We start from the raw sequence: 19,596 nt of genomic DNA on the forward strand, positions 1-19,596 counted from the left end.
GCCCTCAAAAAGGCCCTTGTTTTGCCTGAATAATAATAATAATAATAATAATAATAATAATAATAAGAAACGGAGCAGATACAATAGGGCCTTCGCACTCTCAGTGCTCGGGCCCTAATAAACAGAGCAATTACAATAGGGCCTTCGCACTGTCAGTGCTCGGGCCCTAATAATAATAATTAAAGCTGCAAGCAGCGTTATGAGGGCCCTCGCACCCTGGCGTGTCGAGCCACGCCCAACACCTAAAACCAGCACCTCCGATCTGACGTTTGGGAGAGATTGGACATTGTGTTTTTGAGTGACAGCAGATTACTGCTTTTTGGCGAGTGATTCAAACTCTAAGTGCCACCATAACCACCCCGTTTCACTGAACGTAAAAAGCTTCGCAATTTAACATCACAAAGGTCTTTAGATTCCACACACTGGAGATTGGTTCAATATGATGAAATCCCTTGGAGGAGTTCGTCAAAGAACGATGCCTGAAAAGAGGGGAAAATGTTGCCAAAATTGCACATTAATTTTAAAATGGCTGACTTCCTGTTGGATTTGGGATATTGCTCCAAGAGACTTTTTTGTACATCTTGATATCTCCTATAAGCTTACCAGGTTTCAGACTCATACATAAAACACAGAGCAGGGGCTGTGGTTTTGAAATTTTGTAGGGGGCGCTGTGGAGCAATTTCGCGCTATTCAATGAAAATGATCACATGCCAACAAAGCCTTCATCCATTTGGAGGTGTGTGCCAAATTTCAAGCCTCTATAAACTTGCCAAGACCCTCAAAAGCCACTTCATCTTTCATGTTGAACAGCGTTGCCACCAGGGTGCGCCGTTCAGTTTAAAGTCACAATTTTTGCACTGAAGCATCACGAGGGACTGATGGTGATATTCACCGCTTTTGAGGTGGCCACGATGAACCTGTGAAAATCAGTACAACAAAATTAAAGCCATGACATTTCCTGTTGCCACTAGGTGGCGCTGTCCGTATTTCCGACAATGGGCACATCAATCTGTTCAGGGCGGGTCTGACATCATGCCTGTAAAGTCTGGTACTGATCAGACTGGATTTCATTGAGTTATACTAATTTGTTTCTTCATGGCGTGACATCAAAGTTCGCCACGCCGCTGGGGTCACACCCTTTTGCGAAAAGTCACAGTTTTCACTGTAACCCAAGACCAACTCCTTAAGGCTTTCCTGGAGAAATTTGAGGCTGCAGATGTCACCCATCACTATACTGTACCCCAAAGTGTAAAACATGACATTTCCTGTTCCCACTAGGTGGCGCTGTCCTTGATGTCAAATATGGCAGTTGAAATATGTTCAGGGGTGGAGCCTTATCATATGTGTGCTCTTTGGTCCAGATCGGAACATGTATGACAGAATGAGAGGCAATAAGATTTTCATGGCGAGTCATCGAAATTCGCCATGGCGCCACGGCCTCATAGTATTGTGAAAACTCAAAAGCTCCGCAATTTAACATGGCACAAGGGTGTAGTTGACACTGTCCAAATTTGAAGTTTATAGGACCAAATCCCAAGGAGGAGTTCGTTAAAGTACAAGGCATGGAAACGGTAAAATCAGAGCCAAAATGTCACCTTCAATCCAAAATGGCGGACTTCCTGTTGGGTTTAGGACATTGCCATAATAGACTTTTTTGTTCGACTCTGAACATTATATAGGTGTACCGACTTTCAAACATGTAGGTCATACCCATACCGGGGGCTCGCGTTTTTCATTTTTCTAGGTGGCGCTACTGAGCTAATTTTCCCTGGCCATGTCTGAGAACATTAAAATACGTAAATTTTCACCAGACCTGACGCGTGTGCAAAATTTCATGAGTTTTCGAGCATGTTTAGGCCCTCAAACGGCCAATTCATTTGCCGAAATAATAATAATAATAATAATTAAAGCTGCAAGCAGCGTTATGAGGGCCCTCGCACCCCGGCGTGTCGAGCCACGCCCAACACCTAAAACCAGCACGTCCGATGTGATGTCACATTGATGGAATTCATGCATTTAACCACCAGCTAACATTTCATCTCATTGAACCATGATTATAGTCGTCCCAATAGGTGGCGCTCTAACTATTACCGACAAATGGCATACCAAACATTTCCGAGCTCGAGTCTCATCACACCTGGGACGTTTGGGAGAGATTGGACATTGTGTTTTTGAGTGACAGCAGATTATTGCTTTTTGGAGAGTGATTCAAACTCTAAGTGCCGCCATAACCATCCCGTTTCCCTGAACGTAAAAAGCTTCGCAATTTAACATCACAAAGGTCTTTAGATTCCACAAGCTGAAGAATAGTGCAATCTGATGAAATCCCTTGGAGGAGTTCGTCAAAGAACGATGCCTGAAAAGAGGGGAAAATGTTGCCAAAATTGCACATTAATTTTAAAATGGCTGACTTCCTGTTGGATTTGGGATATTGCTCCAAGAGACTTTTTTGTACATCTTGATATTTTCCATAAGCTTACCAGGTTTCAGACTCATACATAAAACACAGAGCTGGGGCTGATGTTTTGAAATTTTGTAGGGGGCGCTGTGGAGCCATTTCGCGCTATTCAATAAAAATGATCACATGACAACAAAGCCTTCATCACAGTGGAGGGGTGTGCTAAATTTAAAGCCTCTATATACTTTCCAAGCCCCTCAAAAGCCACTTCATCTTTCCTGGTGGACCGCGTTGCCACCAGGGTGCGCCGTTCAGTTTAAAGTCACAATTTTTGCACTGAAGCATCACGAGGGACTGATGTTGATATTCACCGCTTTTGAGGTGGCCACGATGAACCTGTGAAAATCAGTACAACAAAATTAAAGCCATGACATTTCCTGTTGCCACTAGGTGGCGCTCTTCATATTCCTGACAATGGGCACATCAATCTGTTCAGGGCGGGTCTGACATCACGCCTGTAAAGTCTGGTACTGATCAGACTGGATTTCATTGAGTTATACTAATTTGTTTCTTCATGGCGAGATATCAAAGTTCGCCATGCTGCTGGGGTCACACCCTTTTGCGAAAAGCCACAGTTTTCACTGTACCCCAAGACCAACTCCTTAAGGCTTTCCTGGAGAAATATGAGGCTGCAGATGTCACCCATCACAATACTGTACCCCAAAGTGTAAAACATGACATTTCCTGTTCCCACTAGGTGGCGCTGGCCCTTATGTCAAATATGGCACTTGAAATATGTTCAGGGGTGGCGCCTTATCATATGTGTGCTCTTTGGTCAAGGTCAGAAAATGTATGACAAAATGAGAGGCAATAAGATTTTCTTGGCGAGTCATCGAAATTCGCCATGGCGCCACGGCCTCATGGTATTGTGAAAACTCAAAAGCTCCGCAATTTAACATGGCACAAGGGTGTAGTTGACACTGTCCAAATTTGAAGTTTATGAAATGAAACCCCAAGGAGGAGTTCGCAAAAGTTCGAGGCATGGAAATGGCAAAATTAGAGCCAAAATGTCACCTTCTCTTCCAAATGGCGGACTTCCTGTTGGGTTTAGGACATTGCCATAATAGACTTTTTTGTTCGACTCTGAACGTTATATAAGTGTACCGACTTTCAAACATGTAGGCCATACTCATACCGGGGGCTCGCCTTTTTCATTTTTCTAGGTGGCGCTACTGAGCTAATTTTCCCTGGCCATGTCTGAGAACAGTAAAATACGTAAATTTTCACCAGACCTGACGCATGTGCAAAATTTCATGAGTTTTCGAGCATGTTTAGGCCCTCAAACGGCCAATTCATTTGCCGAAATAATAATAATAATTAAAGCTGCAAGCAGCGTTATGAGGGCCCTCGCACCCTGGCGTGTCGAGCCACGCCCAACACCTAAAACCAGCACGTCCGATGTGATGTCACATTGATGGAATTCATGCATTTAACCACCAGCTAACATTTCATTTGGTTCAACCATGAGTATAGTCGTCCCACTAGGTGGCGCTCTAACCATTATAGACAAAGGGCATAACAAACATTTCCGAGCTCGAGTCTCATCACGCCTGCGACCTTTGGGAGAGATTGGACTTTGTGTCTTTGAGTGACAGCATATTACTGCTTTTTGGCCAGTGATTGAAACTCCACGTGCCGCCATGACCACCCCGTTTCCTTGAACGTAAAAAGCTTCGCAATTTAACATCACAAAGGTCTTTAGATTCCACACACTGGAGAATGGTTCAATATGATGAAATCCCTTGGAGGAGTTCGTCAAAGTATGAAGCCTGAAAAGAGGGGAAAATGTCGCCAAAATTGCACATTAATTTTAAAATGGCTGACTTCCTGTTGGATTTGGGATATTGCTCCAAGAGACTTTTTTGTACATCTTGATATTTTCCATAAGCTTACCAGGTTTCAGACTCATAGATGAAACACAGAGCAGGGGCTGTTGTTTTGAAATTTTGTAGGGGGCGCTGTGGAGCAATTTCGCGCTATTCAATGAAAATGATCACATGACAACAAAGCCTTCATCCATTTGGAGGTGTGTGCCAAATTTCAAGCCTCTATAAACTTGCAAGCCCCTCAAAAGCCACTTCATCTTTCATGTTGAACAGCGTTGCCACCAGGGTGCGCCGTTCAGTTTAAAGTCACAATTTTTGCACTGAAGCATCACGAGGGACTGATGTTGATATTCACCGCTTTTGAGGTGGCCACGATGAACCTGTGAAAATCAGTACAACAAAATTAAAGCCATGACATTTCCTGTTGCCACTAGGTGGCGCTGTACGTATTCCCGACAATGGGCACATCAATCTGTTCAGGGCGGGTCTGACATCATGCCTGTAAAGTCTGGTACTGAACAGACTGGATTTCATTGAGTTATACTAATTTGTTTCTTCATGGCGTGACATCAAAGTTCGCCATGCTGCTGGGGTCACACCCTTTTGCGAAAAGTCACAGTTTTCACTGTAACCCAAGACCAACTCCTTAAGGCTTTCCTGGAGAAATTTGAGGCTGCAGGTGTCACCCATCACTATACTGTACCCCAAAGTGTAAAACATGACATTTCCTGTTCCCACTAGGTGGCGCTGTCCCTGGTGTCAAATATGGCAGTTGAAATATGTTCAGGGGTGGAGCCTTATCATATGTGTTCACTTTGGTCAAGGTCAGAAAATGTATGACAAAATGAGAGGCAATAAGATTTTCATGGCGAGTCATCGAAATTCGCCATGGCGCCACGGCCTCATAGTATTGTGAAAACTCAAAAGCTCCGCAATTTAACATGGCACAAGGGTGTAGTTGACACTGTCCAAATTTGAAGTTTATAGGACCAAATCCCAAGGAGGAGTTCGTTAAAGTACAAGGCATGGAAACGGTAAAATCAGAGCCAAAATGTCACCTTCAATCCAAAATGGCGGACTTCCTGTTGGGTTTAGGACATTGCCATAATAGACTTTTTTGTTCGACTCTGAACGTTATAACGGTGTACCGACTTTCAAACTTGTAGGCCATACCCATACCGGGGGCTCGCGTTTTTCAATTTTCTAGGTGGCGCTACTGAGCTAATTTTCCCTGGCCATGTCTGACAACATTAAAATACGTAAATTTTCACCAGACCTGACGCGTGTGCAAAATTTCATGAGTTTTCGAGCATGTTTAGGCCCTCAAACGGCCAATTCATTTGCCGAAATAATAATAATAATAATAATAAACAGAGCAATTACAATAGGGCCTTCGCACTGTCAGTGCTCGGGCCCTAATAATAACCCAACACCTAAAACCAGCACATCCGATGTGATGTCACATTGATGGAATTCATGCATTTAACCACCAGCTAACATTTCAACTCATTCATTCATGATTTGTTAGTCGTTCCACTAGGTGGCGCTCTAACCCTTATGCACAAATGGCATAACAAACATTTCCGAGCTCGAGTCTCATCACGCCTGCGACCTTTGGGAGAGATTGGACTTTGTGTCTTTGAGTGACAGCAGATTACTGCTTTTTGGCGAGTGATTGAAACTCCACGTGCCGCCATGACCACCCCGTTTCCTTGAACGTAAAAAGCTTCGCAATTTAACATCACAAAGGTCTTTAGATTCCACACACTGGAGAATGGTTCAATATGATGAAATCCCTTGGAGGAGTTCGTCAAAGTATGAAGCCTGAAAAGAGGGGAAAATGTCGCCAAAATTGCACATTAATTTTAAAATGGCTGACTTCCTGTTGGATTTTGGATATTGCTCCAAGAGACTTTTTTGTACATCTTGATATCTCCTATAAGCTTACCAGGTTTCAGACTCATACATAAAACACAGAGCTGGGGCTGTGGTTTTGAAATTTTGTAGGGGGCGCTGTGGAGCCATTTCGCGCTATTCAATAAAAATGATCACATGACAACAAAGCCTTCATCCATTTGGAGGGGTGTGCTAAATTTAAAGCCTCTATATACTTTCCAAGCCCCTCAAAAGCCACTTCATCTTTCATGGTGGACCGCGTTGCCACCAGGGTGCGCCGTTCAGTTTAAAGTCACAATTTTTGCACTGAAGCATCACGAGGGACTGATGTTGATATTCACCGCTTTTGAGGTGGCCACGATGAACCTGTGAAAATCAGTACAACAAAATTAAAGCCATGACATTTCCTGTTGCCACTAGGTGGCGCTGTACGTATTCCCGACAATGGGCACATCAATCTGTTCAGGGCAGGTCTGACATCATGCCTGTAAAGTCTGGTACTGAACAGACTGGATTTCATTGAGTTATACTAATTTGTTTCTTCATGGCGTGACATTAAAGTTCGCCATGCTGCTGGGGTCACACCCTTTTGCGAAAAGTCACAGTTTTCACTGTAACCCAAGACCAACTCCTTAAGGCTTTCCTGGAGAAATTTGAGGCTGCAGGTGTCACCCATCACAATACTGTACCCCAAAGTGTAAAACATGACATTTCCTGTTCCCACTAGGTGGCGCTGTCCCTGGTGTCAAATATGGCAGTTGAAATATGTTCAGGGGTGGAGCCTTATCATATGTGTTCACTTTGGTCAAGGTCAGAAAATGTATGACAAAATGAGAGGCAATAAGATTTTCATGGCGAGTCATCGAAATTCGCCATGGCGCCACGGCCTCATAGTATTGTGAAAACTCAAAAGCTCCGCAATTTAACATGGCCCAGGTGTGTAGTTGACACTGACCAAAGATGAAGCTTATACAACCAAATCCCAAGGAGGAGTTCGCAAAAGTTCGAGGCATGGAAATGGCAAAATTAGAGCCAAAATGTCACCTTCTCTTCCAAATGGCGGACTTCCTGTTGGGTTTGCATCAATGGGCCCACAGACTTTTTTGTTCGACTCGGCATGATACACATGTGTGCCAAATTTCATACATGTAGCTGAAACGATGTGGTCGTAGGGCTGCATTTAACAAGGCATAGGTGGCGCTGTAGAGCCATTTCCCAGTGCTCATATGTAAAACCATTAAAATACAAAATTTTTCACCAGACCTGGCATGTGTGCAAAATTTCATGAGTTTTCGAGCATGTTTAGGCCCTCAAACGGCCAATTCATTTGCCGAAATAATAATAATAATTAAAGCTGCAAGCAGCGTTATGAGGGCCCTCGCACCCCCGGCGTGTCGAGCCACGCCCAACACCTAAAACCAGCACATCCGATGTGATGTCACATTGATGGAATTCATGCATTTAACCACCAGCTAACATTTCAACTCATTCATTCATGATTTGTTAGTCGTTCCACTAGGTGGCGCTCTAACCCTTATGCACAAATGGCATAACAAACATTTCCGAGCTCGAGTCTCATCACGCCTGCGACCTTTGGGAGAGATTGGACTTTGTGTCTTTGAGTGACAGCAGATTACTGCTTTTTGGCGAGTGATTGAAACTCCACGTGCCGCCATGACCACCCCGTTTCCTTGAACGTAAAAAGCTTCGCAATTTAACATCACAAAGGTCTTTAGATTCCACACACTGGAGAATGGTTCAATATGATGAAATCCCTTGGAGGAGTTCGTCAAAGTATGAAGCCTGAAAAGAGGGGAAAATGTCGCCAAAATTGCACATTAATTTTAAAATGGCTGACTTCCTGTTGGATTTTGGATATTGCTCCAAGAGACTTTTTTGTACATCTTGATATCTCCTATAAGCTTACCAGGTTTCAGACTCATACATAAAACACAGAGCTGGGGCTGTGGTTTTGAAATTTTGTAGGGGGCGCTGTGGAGCCATTTCGCGCTATTCAATAAAAATGATCACATGACAACAAAGCCTTCATCCATTTGGAGGGGTGTGCTAAATTTAAAGCCTCTATATACTTTCCAAGCCCCTCAAAAGCCACTTCATCTTTCATGGTGGACCGCGTTGCCACCAGGGTGCGCCGTTCAGTTTAAAGTCACAATTTTTGCACTGAAGCATCACGAGGGACTGATGTTGATATTCACCGCTTTTGAGGTGGCCACGATGAACCTGTGAAAATCAGTACAACAAAATTAAAGCCATGACATTTCCTGTTGCCACTAGGTGGCGCTGTACGTATTCCCGACAATGGGCACATCAATCTGTTCAGGGCAGGTCTGACATCATGCCTGTAAAGTCTGGTACTGAACAGACTGGATTTCATTGAGTTATACTAATTTGTTTCTTCATGGCGTGACATTAAAGTTCGCCATGCTGCTGGGGTCACACCCTTTTGCGAAAAGTCACAGTTTTCACTGTAACCCAAGACCAACTCCTTAAGGCTTTCCTGGAGAAATTTGAGGCTGCAGGTGTCACCCATCACAATACTGTACCCCAAAGTGTAAAACATGACATTTCCTGTTCCCACTAGGTGGCGCTGTCCCTGGTGTCAAATATGGCAGTTGAAATATGTTCAGGGGTGGAGCCTTATCATATGTGTTCACTTTGGTCAAGGTCAGAAAATGTATGACAAAATGAGAGGCAATAAGATTTTCATGGCGAGTCATCGAAATTCGCCATGGCGCCACGGCCTCATAGTATTGTGAAAACTCAAAAGCTCCGCAATTTAACATGGCCCAGGTGTGTAGTTGACACTGACCAAAGATGAAGCTTATACAACCAAATCCCAAGGAGGAGTTCGCAAAAGTTCGAGGCATGGAAATGGCAAAATTAGAGCCAAAATGTCACCTTCTCTTCCAAATGGCGGACTTCCTGTTGGGTTTGCATCAATGGGCCCACAGACTTTTTTGTTCGACTCGGCATGATACACATGTGTGCCAAATTTCATACATGTAGCTGAAACGATGTGGTCGTAGGGCTGCATTTAACAAGGCATAGGTGGCGCTGTAGAGCCATTTCCCAGTGCTCATATGTAAAACCATTAAAATACAAAATTTTTCACCAGACCTGGCATGTGTGCAAAATTTCATGAGTTTTCGAGCATGTTTAGGCCCTCAAACGGCCAATTCATTTGCCGAAATAATAATAATAATAATAATTAAAGCTGCAAGCAGCGTTATGAGGGCCCTCGCACCCCATCGCGTCGAGCTACGCCCAACACCTACAACCAGCACCTCGGATCTGGTGTCACATTGATGAAATTCATGCATTCAACCACCAGCTAACATTTCATCTCATTCAATCATGATTATAGTCGTCCCACTAGGTGGCGCTCTAACCATTACTGACAAATGGCATAACAAACATTTCCGAGCTCGAGTCTCATCACGCCTGCGACCTTTGGGACATATTGGACATTTTAATTTTGAGTGACAGCAGATTACTGCGTTTTGGCGAGTGATTGAGACTCCACGTGCCGCCATAACCACCCCGTTTCCCTGGACGTAAAAAGCTTCGCAATTTAACAACACAAAGGTCTTTGGATTCGACACACTGAAGAATAGTTCAATCTGATGAAATCCCTTGGAGGAGTTCGTGAAAGTATGAGGCCTGAAAAGAGGAGAAAATGTCGCCAAAATTACACATTAATTTTAAAATGGCTGACTTCCTGTTGGATTTGGGATATTGCTCCAAGAGACTTTTTTGTAGATCTTGATATCTCCTATAAGCTTACCAAGTTTCAGACTCATAGATAAAACACAGAGCAGGGGCTGATATTTTGGAATATTGTAGGGGGCGCCGTGGAGCCATTTTGCGCTATTCAAGGAAAATGGTCACATGACAACAAAGCCTTGATCCATTTGGAGGTGTGTGCTAAATTTAAAGCCTCTATAAACTTTCCAAGCCCCTCAAAAGCCACTTCATCTTTCATGGTGGACCGCGTTGCCACCAGGGTGCGCCGTTCAGTTTAAAGTCACAATTTTTGCACTGAAGCATCACGAGGGACTGATGGTGATATTCACCGCTTTTGAGGTGGCCAAGATGAACCTGTGAAAATCAGTACAACAAAATTAAAGCCATGACATTTCCTGTTGCCACTAGGTGGCGCTGTCCGTATTCCCGACAATGGGCACATCAATCTGTTCAGGGCGGGTGTGACATCATGCCTGTAAAGTCTGGTACTGATCAGACTGGATTTCATTGAGTTATACTAATTTGTTTCTTCATGGCGTGACATCAAAGTTCGCCATGCCGCTGGGGTCACACCCTTTTGCGAAAAGTCACAGTTTTCACTGTAACCCAAGACCAACTCCTTAAGGCTTTCCTGGAGAAATTTGAGGCTGCAGATGTCACCCATCACAATACTGTACCCCAAAGTGTAAAACATGACATTTCCTGTTCCCACTAGGTGGCGCTGTCCCTGATGTAAAATATGGCAGTTGTAATATGTTCAGGGGTGGAGCCTTATCATATGTGTTCACTTTGGTCAAGGTCAGAAAATCTATGACAGAATGAGAGGCAATAAGATTTTCATGGCGAATCATCGAAATTCGCCATGGCGCCACGGCCTCATGGTATTGTGAAAACTCAAAAGCTCCGCAATTTAACATGGCATAAGGGTGTAGTTGGCACTGACCAAATATGAAGGTTATGAAATCAAACCCCAAGGAGGAGTTCGTTAAAGTTCGAGGCATGGAAACGGTAAAATCAGAGCCAAAATGTCACATTCAATCCAAAATGGCGGACTTCCTGTTGGGTTTAGGACATTGCCATAATAGACTTTTTTGTTCGACTCTGAACGTTATATAGGTGTACCGACTTTCAAACATGTAGGTGATACCCATACCGGGGGCTCGCATTTTTCATTTTTCTAGGTGGCGCTACTGAGCTAATTTTCCCTGGCCATGTCTGAGAACATTAAAATACGTAAATTTTCACCAGACCTGACGCGTGTGCAAAATTTCATGAGTTTTCGAGCATGTTTAGGTCCTCAAAAGGCCGATTCATTTGCCGAAATAATAATAATAATAATAATAATAAACGGAGCAATTACAATAGGGCCTTCGCACTGTCAGTGCTCGGGCCCTAATTAAAGCTGCAAGCAGCGTTATGAGGGCCCTCGCACCCCCGGCGTGTCGAGCCACGCCCAACACCTAAAACCAGCACATCCGATGTGATGTCACATTGATGGAATTCATGCATTTAACCACCAGCTAACATTTCAACTCATTCATTCATGATTTGTTAGTCGTTCCACTAGGTGGCGCTCTAACCCTTATGCACAAATGGCATAACAAACATTTCCGAGCTCGAGTCTCATCACGCCTGCGACCTTTGGGAGAGATTGGACTTTGTGTCTTTGAGTGACAGCAGATTACTGCTTTTTGGCGAGTGATTGAAACTCCACGTGCCGCCATGACCACCCCGTTTCCTTGAACGTAAAAAGCTTCGCAATTTAACATCACAAAGGTCTTTAGATTCCACACACTGGAGAATGGTTCAATATGATGAAATCCCTTGGAGGAGTTCGTCAAAGTATGAAGCCTGAAAAGAGGGGAAAATGTCGCCAAAATTGCACATTAATTTTAAAATGGCTGACTTCCTGTTGGATTTTGGATATTGCTCCAAGAGACTTTTTTGTACATCTTGATATCTCCTATAAGCTTACCAGGTTTCAGACTCATACATAAAACACAGAGCTGGGGCTGTGGTTTTGAAATTTTGTAGGGGGCGCTGTGGAGCCATTTCGCGCTATTCAATAAAAATGATCACATGACAACAAAGCCTTCATCCATTTGGAGGGGTGTGCTAAATTTAAAGCCTCTATATACTTTCCAAGCCCCTCAAAAGCCACTTCATCTTTCATGGTGGACCGCGTTGCCACCAGGGTGCGCCGTTCAGTTTAAAGTCACAATTTTTGCACTGAAGCATCACGAGGGACTGATGTTGATATTCACCGCTTTTGAGGTGGCCACGATGAACCTGTGAAAATCAGTACAACAAAATTAAAGCCATGACATTTCCTGTTGCCACTAGGTGGCGCTGTACGTATTCCCGACAATGGGCACATCAATCTGTTCAGGGCAGGTCTGACATCATGCCTGTAAAGTCTGGTACTGAACAGACTGGATTTCATTGAGTTATACTAATTTGTTTCTTCATGGCGTGACATTAAAGTTCGCCATGCTGCTGGGGTCACACCCTTTTGCGAAAAGTCACAGTTTTCACTGTAACCCAAGACCAACTCCTTAAGGCTTTCCTGGAGAAATTTGAGGCTGCAGGTGTCACCCATCACAATACTGTACCCCAAAGTGTAAAACATGACATTTCCTGTTCCCACTAGGTGGCGCTGTCCCTGGTGTCAAATATGGCAGTTGAAATATGTTCAGGGGTGGAGCCTTATCATATGTGTTCACTTTGGTCAAGGTCAGAAAATGTATGACAAAATGAGAGGCAATAAGATTTTCATGGCGAGTCATCGAAATTCGCCATGGCGCCACGGCCTCATAGTATTGTGAAAACTCAAAAGCTCCGCAATTTAACATGGCCCAGGTGTGTAGTTGACACTGACCAAAGATGAAGCTTATACAACCAAATCCCAAGGAGGAGTTCGCAAAAGTTCGAGGCATGGAAATGGCAAAATTAGAGCCAAAATGTCACCTTCTCTTCCAAATGGCGGACTTCCTGTTGGGTTTGCATCAATGGGCCCACAGACTTTTTTGTTCGACTCGGCATGATACACATGTGTGCCAAATTTCATACATGTAGCTGAAACGATGTGGTCGTAGGGCTGCATTTAACAAGGCATAGGTGGCGCTGTAGAGCCATTTCCCAGTGCTCATATGTAAAACCATTAAAATACAAAATTTTTCACCAGACCTGGCATGTGTGCAAAATTTCATGAGTTTTCGAGCATGTTTAGGCCCTCAAACGGCCAATTCATTTGCCGAAATAATAATAATAATAATAATAAACAGAGCAATTACAATAGGGCCTTCGCACTGTCAGTGCTCGGGCCCTAATAAACAGAGCAATTACAATAGGGCCTTCGCACTGTCAGTGCTCGGGCCCTAATAATAATAAACAGAGCAATTACAATAGGGCCTTCGCACTGTCAGTGCTCGGGCCCTAATAATAAACAGAGCAATTACAATAGGGCCTTCGCACTGTCAGTGCTCGGGCCCTAATAATAAACAGAGCAATTACAATAGGGCCTTCGCACTATCAGTGCTCGGGCCCTAATAATAAACAGAGCAATTACAATAGGGCCTTCGCACTGTCAGTGCTCGGGCCCTAATTAAAGCTGCAAGCAGCGTTATGAGGGCCCTCGCACCCCCGGCACGTCGAGCCACGCCCAACACCTAAAACCAGCACCTCCGATCTGATGTCACATTGATGGAATTCATGCATTTAACCACCAGCTAACATTTCAACTCATTCATTTATGATTAGTTAGTCGTCCCACTAGGTGGCGCTCTAACCATTATAGACAAAGGGCATAACAAACATTTCCGAGCTCGAGTCTCATCACGCCTGCGACCTTTGGGAGAGATTGGACTTTGTGTCTTTGAGTGACAGCATATTACTGCTTTTTGGCGAGTGATTGAAACTCCACGTGCCGCCATGACCACCCCGTTTCCCTGAACGTAAAAAGCTTCGCAATTTAACATCACAAAGGTCTTTAGATTCCACACACTGGAGATTGGTTCAATATGATGAAATCCCTTGGAGGAGTTCGTCAAAGAACAATACCTGGAAAGAGGGGAAAATGTCGCCAAAATTACACATTAATTTTAAAATGGCTGACTTCCTGTTGGATTTGGGATATTGCTCCAGGAGACTTTTTTGTACATCTTGATATCTCCTATAAGCTTACCAGGTTTCAGACTCATACATAAAACACAGAGCTGGGGCTGATGTTTTGAAATTTTGTAGGGGGCGCTGTGGAGCCATTTTGCGCTATTCAATGAAAATGATCACATAACAACAAAGCCTTATGCACATTGGAGGTGTGCGCCAAATTTCAAGACTTTTTAAACTTTCCAAGCCCCTTAAAAGCCACTTCATTTTTCATGGTGAACAGCGTTGCCACCAGGGTGCGCCGTTCAGTTTAAAGTCACAATTGTCGCACTGCAGCATCAAGAAGGACTGACGGTGATATTCTTCGCTTTTGAGGTGGCCACAATGAACCTGTGAAAATCAGTACAACAAAGTGTAAGACATAACATTTCCTGTTCCCACTAGGTGGCGCTCTTCATATTCCTGACAATGGGCACATCAATCTGTTCAGGGTGGGTCTGACATCACGCCTGTAATGTCTGGTACTGATCAGACTGGATTTCATTGAGTTATACTAATTTGTTTCTTCATGGCGAGACATCAAAGTTCGCCATGCTGCTGGGGTCACACCCTTTCGCGAAAAGTCACAGTTTTCACTGTAACCCAAGACCAACTCCTTAAGGGTTTTCTGGAGAAATTTGAGGCTGCAGATGTCACCCATCACTATACTGTACCCCAAAGTGTAAAACATGACATTTCCTGTTCCCACTAGGTGGCGCTGTCCTTGATGTCAAATATGGCAGTTGAAATATGTTCAGGGCTGGAGCCTTATCATATGTGTTCACTTTGGTCAAGGTCAGAAATTGTATGACAAAATGAGAGGCAATAAGATTTTCATGGCGAGTCATCGAAATTCGCCATGGCGCCACGGCCTCATAGTATTGTGAAAACTCAAAAGCTCCGCAATTTAACATGGCACAAGGGTGTAGTTGACACTGTCCAAATTTGAAGGTTATGAAATGAAACCCCAAGGAGGAGTTCGCAAAAGTTCGAGGCATGGAAATGGCAAAATTAGAGCCAAAATGTCACCTTCTCTTCCAAATGGCGGACTTCCTGTTGGGTTTGCGTCAATGGGCCCACAGACTTTTTTGTTCGTCTTGGCATGATACACATGTGTGCCAAATTTCATACATGTAGCTCAAACGATGTGGTCGTAGGGCTGCATTTAACAAGGCATAGGTGGCGCTGTAGAGCCATTTCCCAGTGCTCATATGTAAAACCATTAAAATACAAAATTTTTCACCAGACCTGGCATGTGTGCAAAATTTCATGAGTTTTTGAGCATGTTTAGGCCCTCAAAAAGGCCCTTGTTTGGGGTGAATAATAATAATAATAATAATTAAAGCTGCAAGCAGCGTTATGAGGGCCCTCGCACCCTGGCGTGTCGAGCCACGCCCAACACCTAAAACCAGCACGTCCGATCTCATGTCACATTGATGGAATTCATGCATTTAACCACCAGCTAACAATTCATCTTATTCAACCAGGATTATAGTCATGCCACTAGGTGGCGCTCTAACCATTATTGACAAATAGCATAACAAACATTTCCAAGCTCGAGTCTCATCACACCTGCGACCTTTGGGAGAGATTGGACATTGTGTTTTTTAGTGACAGCAGATTACTGCTTTTTGCGAGTGATTGAAACTCTACGTGCCGCCATGACCACCCCGTTTCCCTGAACGGAAAAAGCTTCGCAATTTAACATCACAAAGGTCTTTAGATTCTACACACTGAAGAATGCTTCAATATGATGAAATCCCTTGGAGGAGTTCGTCAAAGTATGAGGCCTGAAAAGGGGAGAAAATGTCATCAAAATTACACATTAATTTTAAAATGGCTGACTTCCTGTTGGATTTGGGATATTGCTCCAAGAGACTTTTTTGTACATCTTGATATCTCCTATAAGCTTACCAGGATTCAGACTCATACATAAAACACAGAGCTGGGGCTGTGGTTTTGAAATTTTGTAGGGGGCGCTGAAGAGCCATTTTGCCCTATTCAATGAAAATGATCACATGACAACAAAGCCTTCATCCATTTGGAGGTGTGTGCCAAATTCCAAGCCTCTATAAACTTTGCAAGCCCCTCAAAAGCCACTTCATCTTTCATGTTGATCCGTGTTGCCACCAGGGTGCGCCGTTCAGTTTAAAGTCACAATTTTTGCACTGAAGCATCACGAGGGACTGATGGTGATATTCACCGCTTTTCAGGTGGCCACGATGAACCTGTGAAAATCAGTACAACAAAATTAAAGCCATGACAATTCCTGTTCCCACTAGGTGGCGCTGTCCGTATTCCCGACAATGGGCACATCAATCTGTTCAGGGCGGGTCTGACATCATGCCTGTAAAGTCTGGTACTGATCAGACTGGATTTCATTGAGTTATACTAATTTGTTTCTTCATGGCGTGACATCAAAGTTCGCCATGCTGCTGGGGTCACACCCTTTTGCGAAAAGTCACAGTTTTCACTGTAACCCAAGACCAACTCCTTAAGGCTTTTCTGGAGAAATTTGAGGCTGCAGATGTCACCCATCACTATACTGTACCCCAAAGTGTAAAACATAACATTTCCTGTTCCCACTAGGTGGCGCTGTCCTTGAGGTCAAATATGGCAGTTGAAATATGTTCAGGGGTGGAGCCTTATCATATGTGTTCACTTTGGTCAAGGTCAGAAAATGTATGACAAAATGAGAGGCAATAAGATTTTCATGGCGAGTCATCGAAATTCGCCATGGCGCCACGGCCTCATAGTATTGTGAAAACTCAAAAGCTCCGCAATTTAACATGGCACAAGGGTGTAGTTGACACTGTCCAAATTTGAAGTTTATAGGACCAAATCCCAAGGAGGAGTTCGTTAAAGTTCGAGGCATGGAAATGGCAAAATTAGAGCCAAAATGTCACCTTCTCTTCCAAATGGCGGACTTCCTGTTGGGTTTAGGACATTGCCATAATAGACTTTTTTGTTCGACTCTGAACGTTATATAAGTGTACCGACTTTCAAACATGTAGGCCATACTCATACCGGGGGCTCGCCTTTTTCATTTTTCTAGGTGGCGCTACTGAGCTAATTTTCCCTGGCCATGTCTGAGAACATTAAAATACGTAAATTTTCACCAGACCTGACGCATGTGCAAAATTTCATGAGTTTTCGAGCATGTTTAGACCCTCAAACGGCCAATTCATTTGCCGAAATAATAATAATAATAATAATAAACAGAGCAATTACAATAGGGCCTTCGCACTATCAGTGCTCGGGCCCTAATTAAAGCTGCAAGCAGCGTTATGAGGGCCCTCGCACCCCCGGCGCGTCGAGCCACGCCCAACACCTAAAACCAGCACGTCCGATCTGATGTCACATTGATGGAATTCATGCATTTAACCACCAGCTAACATTTCAACTCATTCATTCATGATTAGTTAGTCGTTCCACTAGGTGGCGCTCTAACCATTATGTACAAATGGCATAATAAACACTTCCGAGCTCGAGTCTAATCACACCTGAGACGTTTGGGAGAGATTGGACATTGTGTTTTTGAGTGACAGCAGATTACTGCTTTTTGGCGAGTGATTCAAACTCTAAGTGCCGCCATAACCACCCCGTTTCCCTGGACGTAAAAAGCTTCGCAATTTAACATCACAAAGGTCTTTAGATTCCACAAACTGCAGATCGGTCCAATCTGATGAAATCCCTTGGAGGAGTTCGTCAAAGAACGATGCCTGAAAAGAGGGGAAAATGTTGCCAAAATTGCACATTAATTTTAAAATGGCTGACTTCCTGTTGGATTTGGGATATTGCTCCAAGAGACTTTTTTGTACATCTTGATATCTCCTATAAGCTTACCAGGTTTCAGACTCATACATAAAACACAGAGCAGGGGCTGTGATTTTGAAATTTTGTAGGGGGCGCTGTGGAGCCATTTTGGGATATTCAATGAAAATGATCACATAACAACAAAGCCTTAACCACATTGGAGGTGTGCGCCAAATTTCAAGACTTTTTAAACTTTCCAAGCCCCTCAAAAGCCACTTCATCTTTCATGTTGAACCGCGTTGCCACCAGGGTGCGCCGTTCAGTTTAAAGTCACAATTTTTGCACTGAAGCATCACGAGGGACTGATGGTGATATTCACCGCTTTTGAGGTGGCCACGATCAACCTGTGAAAATCAGTACAACAAAGTTAAAGCCATGATATTTGCTGTTGCCACTAGGTGGCGCTGTCCGTATTTCCGACAATGGGCACATCAATCTGTTCAGGGCGGGTCTGACATCATGCCTGTAAAGTCTGGTACTGATCAGACTGGATTTCATTGAGTTATACTAATTTGTTTCTTCATGGCGTGACATCAAAGTTCGCCATGCTGCTGGGGTCACACCCTTTCGCGAAAACTCACAGTTTTCACTGTAACCCAAGACCAACTCCTTAAGGCTTTCCTGGAGAAATTTGAGGCTGCAGATGTCACCCATCACTATACTGTACCCCAAAGTGTAAAACATGACATTTCCTGTTCCCACTAGGTGGCGCTGTCCTTGATGTCAAATATGGCAGTTGAAATATGTTCAGGGGTGGAGCCTTATCATATGTGTTCACTTTGGTCAAGGTCAGAAAATGTATGACAAAATGAGAGGCAATAAGATTTTCATGGCGAGTCATCGAAATTCGCCATGGCGCCACGGCCTCATAGTATTGTGAAAACTCAAAAGCTCCGCAATTTAACATGGCACAAGGGTGTAGTTGACACTGACCAAAGATGAAGCTTATACGACCAAATCCCAAGGAGGAGTTCGCAAAAGTTCGAGGCATGGAAATGGCAAAATTAGAGCCAAAATGTCACCTTCTCTTCCAAATGGCGGACTTCCTGTTGGGTTTGCGTCAATGGGCCCACAGACTTTTTTGTTCGTCTTGGCATGATACACATGTGTGCCAAATTTCATACATGTAGCTGAAACGATGTGGTCGTAGGGCTGCATTTAACAAGGCATAGGTGGCGCTCTAGAGCCATTTCCCAGTGCTCATATGTAAAACCATTAAAATACAAAATTTTTCACCAGACCTGGCATGTGTGCAAAATTTCATGAGTTTTTGAGCATGTTTAGGCCCTCAAAAAGGCCCTTGTTTCGCCTGAATAATAATAATAATAATAATAATAATAATAAGAAACGGAGCAGATACAATAGGGCCTTCGCACTCTCAGTGCTCGGGCCCTAATTAAAGCTGCAAGCAGCGTTATGAGGGCCCTCGCACCCCCGGCGCGTCGAGCCACGCCCAACACCTAAAACCAGCACCTCCGATCTGATGTCACATTGATGGAATTCATGCATTTAACCACCAGCTAACATTTCAACTCATTCATTTATGATTAGTTAGTCGTTCCACTAGGTGGCGCTCTAACCATTATGCACAAATGGCATAACAAACATTTCCGAGCTCGAGTCTCATCACGCCTATGAGCTTTGGGAGAGATTGGACATTGTGTTTTTGAGTGACAGCAGATTACTGCT

The sequence above is a fragment of the Rhamphochromis longiceps genome, linkage group LG18 (genome assembly GCF_057381845.1).
Source record: "Rhamphochromis longiceps isolate RC_006_pf linkage group LG18, R_longiceps_female_GT1.1, whole genome shotgun sequence".
NCBI classification, from domain to species: Eukaryota; Metazoa; Chordata; class Actinopteri; order Cichliformes; family Cichlidae; genus Rhamphochromis; species Rhamphochromis longiceps.